At 44.4% G+C, this 10,645-nt stretch overlaps 1 long non-coding RNA gene across 1 annotated transcript; it reads right to left on the bottom strand.

Moving 5' to 3' along the window:
* Window positions 1-1,931: 1,931 nt before the first annotated feature.
* On the bottom strand, window positions 1,932-10,073 carry LOC117804174. Its single transcript, XR_004628491.1, has 3 exons — window positions 9,994-10,073; window positions 6,408-6,470; window positions 1,932-2,904 (listed from the first exon to the last, which is right to left on the bottom strand). It is a non-coding gene; the product is annotated as an uncharacterized LOC117804174 (long non-coding RNA).
* Between the last annotated feature and the right edge of the window lie 572 nt (window positions 10,074-10,645).

Below are 10,645 nucleotides of genomic sequence, written 5' to 3'. Positions count from 1 at the left end.
GAGGAGAGGAGAGGAGAGGAGAGGAGAGGAGAGGGGAAATACACAGGAAGAAGAAAGAAAGTGAGGCAAGGAGCACAGAATCATGGTGTCAGGAAATAGCATGTCGTTGCAGAACCCTGGGGGCTTTGGGGCCAAGCAGATCTAGGCTCAAGTCCCAGCTCAGAAACTTCACAAGATCTGGGTTATTCAGCAGATGATCTAACCTGTCTGAGCATCAGCCTCTTCCTGGGTGAGAAATAACACCCATCTCATGGAGGTATTGTGAATAATGAAGAAGTAAAAGCAACAGGTTTGATCAGTACAGCTTCCAGCCTGGAAAGACACACTACACGTCACCTGAGAGGCTCCCCACCCTATGTAGGCACTCAGGTGTCCCGCACTCTGTCAGAGGAAAGGCCCCTGAGAAAGAATGGCCTTGTTTTTCTTGGCTATACTTATTTGAAATGTATTCTTAAAATTAAGTCGATTTTTCCTTCACCCTAACTTCAAAATAAGCCTCTTAAAGGGTGGGACTGGGACTGCGCACACTGTGCCAGAGGGTCCGCATCCCCCCTGTTCTGGAAGCTCTGGTCCATGTCCTGGGGGACCCTCCGCAGTGGTGCACGATCAGTCAGCTCCTGCGCATTTCCTGACCCTGAAAGCTCGCACACTGTCGTCTCTCACCCATCCTATAAGTGTGTAGTTGATTTGTATAATTTTGTTTCCTACTCACAAAAGTCATGCATGATCAAGGCAGCACAGTTTAAAAACATAAAAAAAGAAAAAGAAAAGCCTAAAATTTCACTTTCAGTATTAACATTTTGGTATATGTCCATCTGCTATTTTTCTTCCATGCACGAATATTTATTTTTCACTACGGTACAATGGTGTCGTGCTACCACCACCATTTGATAGCCTTGTTACTCTGTTCAATTAACTAGAAGATGGAGATACTAGAGCTCAGGGGTTCATCACCCTCCAGGATGAAGTGACAGAGACTGATTGAAAGGGAAGTGAAGGAATTAGACACCCCCTACATAATCAAGTCTGTTTATACAGATGGGTTAATTTGGGGATTCAGTCTTCCAACTATGAATCTTGACTACAATTTGTAATCTTAAGAGTGCTTTTGGATCTGAGAAAATACTGGGAGTTTTTTAGGTTTACCTAGCGAAATAGTCATTAATGTCAAAGAGGCATAATCTTACATTCATCTCTAACGTTCACACAAAAAAATCAAAAAAGGCTGTCATATTCTCTACTGAAATTCAGAGATACTAAGTATCTATAATATACCTACAAATACTTGACTAATAGCTCCATCCATAAAAGGAAATTAGGTTAATTTTGTAATCCTGGAGATTGTCACTGTGCCTTGGCTGTTTATTCACAATAAGACAAGGCGATGTGGATAATCAGGCCCAAGAAGGTGACCCAAGTACTGGGTGTGACGGGCCCTGGGGAGCGTCTGGCTCTCAGAAGAGGTTCAGCAGGGCAGGGGAGGCGTGGTGTCCAAAACACCCAACGTCTCTAATCCTCGTTCAGACAAAGCAACTGAGCACTTTGGGAAAAAGGACTGTGTTAGAATCATCTCTGTGTTCCCATGGCCTTTCTTAGAGACTAGCATGTCATAATAAGCCCAACTGGGAGTTATTGTGTGTCTTTTCTATTCCCTGCTCTGCTCCAGATAACTTACCTGTGTAATTTCATTCAACTCTCACAAAATCCTGATGAGACGGGAATTGCTAACCACATGGTAGAGATAGGGATTAAAGCCCATGGAGGCAATTAATCTATGGCCATGTAGCCAGTAAGTACAGAACAAAGATCCATTCAGTCATTCATTCCAACATTTATTGAGCACCTACCATATACCACGAACTATCCAGGTGCTGAGGATAGAGCGCTGCTTTCATGAAGATTACATTCTGGGAGTCGAGAAAAGGGAAATAAACAAGGGAAGCAAATAAATACACACAATATTCTTGAGGGCATTTATTAAGTGCTAGGAAGACTGAAAAAACACCGTATTGATGAGGGCTGAGCAGCGGCGAAGAGGGCTGATTTAGACAGGGTAGTCGGGAAGGTTTCTTCCTAGAGGTTACACTTAAACTGAAACTTGCATGAAGTGAAAAATCCAGAAATGTGAAGATCTAAGGGAAGAGAGCAGGCAAGTTCAAAGGCCTTGAGGCAGGAACAAGTCTGACTTGTTTAAGAAGAGAAGTAGGCAGTGGCCACATTATGTTGATCTTTGCAAGCCATGGAAAAGAGTTGAGATTTTATTCTAAGTGTGATGTAAAGCCTTTAGAAGATTTGAAGCAAGAGAGAGAGATGATCTGACTTATATTTTTTAGAGATAAAAATCTCCGTCATTCTTATCCTGCTCTTCACCCCAAGGCAATAATGTGTTTCAAAGAGTTGGTGTCCAATTATGATAGAATAAAGGAATTACAGTGACATAGTTCAAAAAGCAGGAATGATCCCACTGGGGGGAGAAGAGTATGAGAATCCAAAACAGATGTAGTCTGCATCTGAAGGTGGACCACGTGGAGGTTTCTTGGTCCCGCCCATCACTCAAGGATGCAGACCCTAGAGACATCAACGGACAAAAGTAAGCCAGCAGCCAGTTCTCGGATGGGCAAGGTTCTCAAAACAGGACCAAAGGGAATGTGGCTAACTCAGAAGCCCAGGATGTATGGGTACTGGAAGGAGACAAAGCCAGTTAAGGAGGCGTCAGGATGGGGAACTTGGAGAGCAAAAAATTGCAACTCAGGGACTGACGGGGAGCAGCACGACCAGCGCTTCCTGTTCTCCTGGTAGGATTGACTTCCGGAGAATGGTGTGTAGAGCTTGGAGACTGACCGTCACATTCTGTCTGGTATGGGTGGTGCTGCATCACTGGGTGACATGAGGGTGGATTCCACTCTGGGGAAATGAGAAAAGACAAGGCAAAGGAAATGGAAAAGGAAGGGTGCTCCAAGTTAAGCATGACTTTTTTTCTTAATTAACCTTCTCTGGTTCTTATTAGTCATCTCCTTTATTTTGTCAAGGCATACATTATGTTGACTTAATAGCCCGTCCTGAAATTTTGCAGGATTATTGAGGTCACAACTGCAGGCAAATTGAGTCGTGTGTACCCTGCAAACTTCAGGTAATTTTCATAAATCGAAGGAACCTCTTACTCTCTCTTCTTGTTTTTTTCTGCTCTAGTCTCCCTTCTCTTTTCTTTGTCCCTCTAACTCTCCCTTCCTTCATTTTTCTCTTTGCCCCTCCCTCCCTCCTTTCTCCTTTGTATTTTTGTATACGGATAGATAAAATAAAATTTAAGAAAAAAAGCCCGCAAGAAATCAACATGAACTTGCACTTTCCATGAGTTTATCTTTTGTATTTCTTTCAATATGAGAGCAACGTTTGTTCTTCTCCAGGCTTCAGGCACATTTCATATTATCCAAAATTTCTTAAAAAACAAACAAACAAGCAAGAAACTGAAAATAATTTCTCCTCAGTGGTTTATCGGTCATTTCTGCAAGTTCTTTCAATATTGGAATTTAATTCACTTAGACCTGAAAACATGAAATCATTTCTATCAGTCGGGGGTTCCTTCCCTGACTATTTTTTCCATGGACCTGTGTTTCAATTTCCCTTTATTAATGTTTATTTGATGCTATTTAGTGTGAAGAGTGTTGCTGGACCGTGTGGGGCGGGGAAAGGCGGGAGCTGGGAGTTCTGCTTTCTGCCTGTCTGCTAACATTGCACCATCTGCCCCAGGCAACTGGCCTAGTCCTTCCCTGTTCTCTTCTGCGGAGTAAACAAATTTACTCAAAGGAAAAAAGATAAAAGGTAGGAGAGAACAAAGGTGTGCTACAAAGAGGTGGGGAGGGGGAATGGTGCGACACCCTTTGGCGCAGGGTCAGAGGCTGTTTACCGGCTCCCGTCAGGCCCCACAGCCACCTGCTCACTTCCATATCTGCGGCAGCCTCTCTGCACTGCTCCCGCCAAAACTCATTACGAGGAAATGGGGGTAATATTGCACAGTAGTTGGCTTTATCTGTGAATGCCATAACTGCCGTACAGAGAGATCAGTCTTAATCATCTTGGGCTTTCAAAACCTAGCTCAAACAGTTTCTTCACTCGGCAACCTTCACCATACAGCACCCCCACCCCACTCCACCCCACACTGGCCTGTGTACACGTCCACAAAACTCACAGCCTTCTCTGTGCTGCATCTGGACCTTGTACATGTCTCTGCTACGAGTCCCATCACATTATAACATCCTATTTTTATGTCTGTCTTGGAGTTGATTAGAATTAGTGTATTACTTCGCTAGGGTTGTCATAACAAATTACTACAAACTGAGTGGCTTAACCACAGAAACTTATTGTCTCATAGCTCTTGAAGCTACAAGCCTGAGATCAAGGTGTCAGCAAGGTTGATGCCTTCTGAAAGCTGTGAGAAAGAATCTGTTCCATGCCCTTCTCCTAGCTTCTGCTGGCTTGCTGGCAATCTGTTGAGGTACCCTGTTTGTACCCCCATTTCCACCTTCACATTCCTGTGCTCCTCTCCCTGTGTGCAGGCCTATCTTTGTATGGCATTCTTTTTATAAGGACACCAGTCAGTGGGGTTGGGGCCCATCCTACCCTAGTTATGATGACATGTGCAATGACCCTATCTCCAGACAGGGTACTGAAGGTTAGGATTTCAACATATGAATTTGGGGGGAGCATAGTTCAAATCATAACAATCCGTTTCCATGCTTTATTCATCTTTGCATACCTCATACCTAGCACAGTGCCAGGTCTTGGCCAGGTCCAAGGCCTTCCATAATATATGTTTAATTGGCTTAAATATCTCACCCACTTTTATTTTAAGATTTTATTTATTTATTCGAGAAAGAGACAGAGAGAGTGACAGAGATAGCAAGAGAGAGCATGAGCAGGGAGAAAAGGGAGAAGGAGACCCCCCACTGAGCAGGGAGCTGATGCTGGGCTCCATTCCAGGACCCTGGGATCATGACCTGAGCCAAAGGCAGATGCTTAACTGACTGAGCCACCCAGGTGCCCCGCTCTGGCACTTTTGTTGTAGATGTTGGCCAAATTGAACATGGGATCGACATTTTTTTCTTGAGAGGTAAAACCATCAGGAAGCCAGAAAATCTCTGATAAAAGAATGGGTCCCTCTGATCTCCAGAGACATCGACGTAATCATCTGAGGCTTGGATAATAACATTCCCCTCAGTCCTCATGTAGGGGGCACTTCATGTGACAATGTACCTTCAGCCCTTTATTTGACACACAGAGCTGACCAACCCTCTGCCTGGCTCCCATGATCTAACACATAAAGAATGAGGCTTTTGAAACCTGCAGACCACATTCATTCTGCAGATACCTGCAAAGACAGATCCCCACTCCTCCTTCATTTCACCTTGTCTTCTATTAGAATCCAAAAACGATGAGATCAGAGATGAACAGAGCACATGGCTCTCTTAAAGAGAAATGCCTGATGGGGAAATAAAACGGTCTGGTGGGGAAATAGAATGGGGCAAGTCTAACAGTGTGAGGCCAGAGTGTAGTGGGAAGTCAGAGGCCATGAAGATTAGGAGGGATCTTCAAAGGAGAGTAACAGTGAGCCAGGTGAGGAGATGGACGAAGGTCTTTCCAGTCAGGGAGCATCGCTTTACAAAATCCCAGAGGTCAGAGGACAGCAAGGACTACCACAGGGCTGTCAGGGGCCCGTCCTAGGAGGCTGGGGTCAGGGATCAGAGCATCAGGCAAGCCATGTTAAGCAGGCAATGACTGAAGGGTTTTAAGCACCAGATTAGCACTACTAGATTTGCAATTTAGAAAGCTCTCTGAACACAAGGATTGACTAGAGGAGGCCTGTGGGAATCCAAGAATATAGGCTGGGAACCCATGACATCTTCCAAAAGAGAAATAGCCACAGGGACGTGAATTAAAGGTGGACCGTGGTGGGCAGAAAGCATCAGGAAGAGGTTGTGGACACTTCCTGTGTCCACCCAGATCCCCGGTCATCCTTGGTAACACTTTCTGGGTACCCCCTCTTGCTGTACATGGACTTGGATGCCCACATCCTCCCCTCCCCACCTGTGCTTCTCCTTTAGAGACGCTGCTTGGCCACTGGAGGGGTTGCTTACAGGCATCAAGAGCTCAAAGTGACTACAAATTTACCCTCCACCACCCCCACCGTGACTACCACTAACCCTTCAAATCCCACAGTCCTCAGCCAGTGACTATAAAATATAAAACATAAAAGCCTAGTTGCTTTGATTCTGCTTGGGACAAATTCCAAGGCATAAGTTACACTTCAAAGTTCTCCCTGGCACCAGCTGAACCCATGCCCTTCCCTGTCTTTACTTCCCTTATGCCTCTACCTGCTTCTCCTGGAAGAACCACCGTAATGAATCACTCACCCAGGACTCTTTCCCCCGAGATGGCCTTCTGGTGAACTTGTCCTAACACAGAAGATTTGAAACCTATCAAAAAAAACAAAAACAAAAACAACTAAAACAAAAACAAAAAAAAACGTAACGTACAGAGCTCAGCAAGTGGTTAGAGGTAGGAAACTCTGATATGAACTAGAAGAAAAACATGCAGTGAAACACAAACTTATGTTTACAAACATGTATTTGAGGATGAAAAGGACAAATGCTATTGAGGTAGGAAGTTAATTTCACACATCTAATTTTTATTCTTCCATGAACTCTCTGGGGGGAGAAAATAAAGGCTTTTGATCATTAAACTGCTTGGGTTTTGTTACTCCAAATTTAGGGCACTGAATAGGGCGCCATGGAAATCCGTATCTCTTTAGTAGGCTTTAAGTGTAATTCCCTGTGCATCCAGAAGGGGAGAACATGCCAGCTGCCCGCCGGCCCCGTGGTGTTGTCCCTCCTTGCCCCACTGCTCACTGTCCCTCCTCCCCTTCTCCCAGTGCCTCACGTTCTTAGTGTCCCGGGAGTTGGCTCTGCACAGTGTTCAGCACTGACTGTTCCCGTTCTGGCTCCCCTTGCCCTGCTTTTAATTCTGAGCAATATACTTTCTCCTTTTTTGTTTGTTTGGGTTTTTTTTTTTTCTTTTTAAATTTGTGAACGAATGAAGGTGGAACATGTGCTACATTCTATGAAGTCTGAGCTCCTGAGGTCTGACGCCGCAACCCTAGAAGGGCTTCTGTGTGACTGTGCATAAGCTTCACATTCTGTAAATGTATCTGGAGCATAAGTAAAGTTTGCTACTGCAGTCAGACAAAATTTACAGCAGAGTTAATCTGATATAAATGTAATGACAAGGATAATAAGTAGTATGTTGCCAGGTGTTAATAAACCAGAAGCAGCTCCCATAAATGTCTCTTAATATCTAATTTTTACATAGGCAAAGTAAATAGGCTGTTTTTAAGCTTCTTTTAGAGAGGCTGTAACCAGGATTCAGGTGAATCAACAGCCTTCCAGTCACATACATGATTTAAACAGCATAGTTCCCAGATTTTACCCTCTAGTTATCATTACCCAGTTACATTTGAGAGCCTGCCCTATGTGAAATGCCGTGCAAAATGCTAAAGACACAAGGAAAATGGCAGTATGGTGTCCATCATCAAGCAACCTGGGTTCTCTAATTTTCACTCCCAGCCCCTAACATCTAGGACCGACATTTCTTGGGTTCTGCTCCTACCCTTCTGTCTCCCCAGTTCTCTCATTACGAGACTACTCCCCTCCTCAGAACAGTCCCAGTCCACTGCCTCCTTGGTGTCCATCCACAAACTCCATCCTAAGGCGTCAAGTCTATGGAAACTCCGTCCATTAGTTCATGGCTTCTCTGCTAAGCCAAGTGAGTGTCTGCAGAATTGTTACTCTATTAGTCTCGGGATGGAGTGGGCACACAAAAAAAGACAAGGCACAGTGAAAAAGGGTTCAGATCCTTAGAGGTGGGAAGTACAGGGTGAGAGGTGGCAGGGCTATGAGAATAGCAAAGAGTAAGTATGAGAAAGTAAAAGGTCAGGTGGTCACATAGATGCAAGCTTTGCCAAGTTCCCCCTGGAACACAGGAGCTCTCCTCACTGGCCAAGGTTAACAGGGTTCTTCTGAGAAGAACTGAAAGGAATCGAAAAGTGAGTGCCGGGTTGATAGAACAGTAACAGTAGTGTGTATTCAGGGCTTGCTATGAGCCAGAGACTTAGCCAAACCCTAAATTCATTATCTGTCTAATTCTCACAGCCACACTCTGAAGTAGTTACTACTGCCATTTTGCAGATGGGAAAACTGAGACTAAAAACCGTGCCCTGAATCAAACGGGTAGTGAGTGGCAAAACAAGGCTTTGAAACCAGCTTTTCCTAAATTCAAGTCAAAATTCCTAACTGTTTCACTCGACTGCCTCCATAAAAGACACCCAGGTCTGCTCGTCCTGCTTGAACTTATATCAAACTACAGCACGAATGTTGACACAAAGAAATGGCGTCCCTTTTCTTATTTTGGCTAAGGAAGAAATATTTCTTAAATAAAAGGGATTTTGAGAGAAGCAACGCATCCATGTCAATGAGATTTGATCAAAATATAAATGGCAAGATGAGAGGTACTGAGATCAGGAAGGACACCATCTCTGGTGAAAAGCACTCAGAAAGCAGAGATTGGCGATGTCAAGCTACATGTCACAGAGCTGGTTCTTTGGCCAAGCCTGGTCATATTTCTATGCAGCCAAACACAGGCAAACAGAGGTTCTTCATGCTTCCCTGGGCCCCGGGACCACAGATTCTGGCGCGGGCCCCTGCTGAGGAGCTTGCTGTGACTCTGGAGGCAGACAGGGAGAGCTCCGCTCAGCTTTAGGGGTGAGGGAAGGCATTCCATGAAGAGAAAACACCACCATTTCTCCTTGTGTCCCCATGTTAACACCTGTTCCAGCAGAGGCACTACAAGGATGAATGAGCCTGAGACCTAAACTTTTAAGACTTGTCCCCCAAGTTCATTATCCTTCTGCTGAGAGGGAAGGATAGTGACTTGGGCTTCACCTATACCCATCCTTCTGGGACAGAGAGACTGAGAAAATTGCACTCAGTTAAGTAACTAATTCGGAGATATAGTATAGATATAGATATAGATATATTCAAAATTTCAAATACCATTTTTCTTTGAGCACATGTGCTGCAAGGTCATTCATCATCCTGGTGAATTGACTGGGACCCAGAGCATTGCCAGGAACCCAGCCAGCACCGATGTATGAATTGTCAGCACATCTCCTGCAGGGACAGTTCACATTTACCAAGTTCACAGGATAGATATATAAGCCTGAAAGCAATTTATTAATTATGTGGAATGAGCAATGGCCATTGCAGGGACTGAAAGTCTTCAAGTCCACACGGCTGGGACATCTCCTGTGGTGGGCACACCTCTGTGGAAAATCACACTGCAAAGTTTGCCTGGGGCCCTGGGAAGCCAAATGAAGTGAGTTAAGGAAGCAAATACTTAATGGCATCAGGCTGAGATGGCCAGACACAGCCATCTCTCAGAACAGAGGCCCGTTAGCTCGGATTCCCTCTCCCTAGAGGCCTGGTACTTGGGTGTGTCAACAGGCACTAGCCAGTCAGCATCCAAGACTTTTTTTTTAATGTGTTCATGGCTAACCAACATTTTTGTCTTCTTCTTTTTTTAAAATAATACATTATATCTGTTATCAATCAAATCGTATAGGCCTAGGAGCCATTCTGTCTTTTTTAAAGTTAATTCCATTCTTAGTTGTTCTCATTTGTTTCTTTTACAAGTAAATTCTCTGACAATCTTACATCCCCTTAGAGAAAGCCTTTCTGAGCTCACAGAAAAAGTTTTACATAAACCCCTACACATGGACAACAGTATGCCTTTTAATATTGGTGGTGAACAGAAAGAGAATGAGAGGCAGAATAGTAAGACCAAATAACTTTCCCTGGGACACCAAGAATTCAATCCTGGCAGACTATATCTATATCGTATAGCATATTAATTCTTTCATTCCACAAGCGTTTAGTGAGAACCTACCATTGGCTGGCCATCTTCTAGAAACAGGGCAACAGGGGCTCCTGGGTGGCACAGCGGTTAAGCATCTGCCTTCGGCTCAGGGCGTGATCCCGGCATTATGGGATCGAGCCCCACGTCAGGCTCCGCTACTATGAGCCTGCCTCTTCCTCTCCCACTCCCCCTGCTTGTGTTCCCTCTCTCGCTGGCTGTCTCTATCTCTGTCGAATAAATAAATAAAATCTTTAAAAAAAAAAGAAAAAAGAAACAGGGCAACAGTAATGAACCAGACTGACAAAGTGGCCGCCTCCACAGGCCTTCAGTTCAAGTGAGAGGCAGGGAGACAGACCGCAAACAAAATAGAAAATAAAAGAAAACAGCAGGCAGTAGCCAATGTTCTGATAAAAATAAAACGTATCTTACACGGTGACTGGGCCAGGTGGTCAGAAAACCTCACAAGGTAACGACGTATAAACAAAGACCTACATAACAAGAAGGAAATAGCTACATGTCAGACTGGGAGAAGAGCTTTCCACACATCAGGTACATCTGGTTCAAGGCACACATCTGTCTTTATGCTAAACATCTCTCATTAATGGGACTTTCACAAAAAAATTCTGTAGGCAGCAATTGCATTGCAGATATTCTCTGGAACACTGCAAAGAGAGCGCCTAAA

The sequence above is a fragment of the Ailuropoda melanoleuca genome, chromosome 10, assembly GCF_002007445.2.
Source record: "Ailuropoda melanoleuca isolate Jingjing chromosome 10, ASM200744v2, whole genome shotgun sequence".
NCBI lineage: Eukaryota > Metazoa > Chordata > Mammalia > Carnivora > Ursidae > Ailuropoda > Ailuropoda melanoleuca.
Note: the sequence above shows the minus strand (reverse complement) of the source record. Positions and strands in the feature narration are given on the sequence as shown.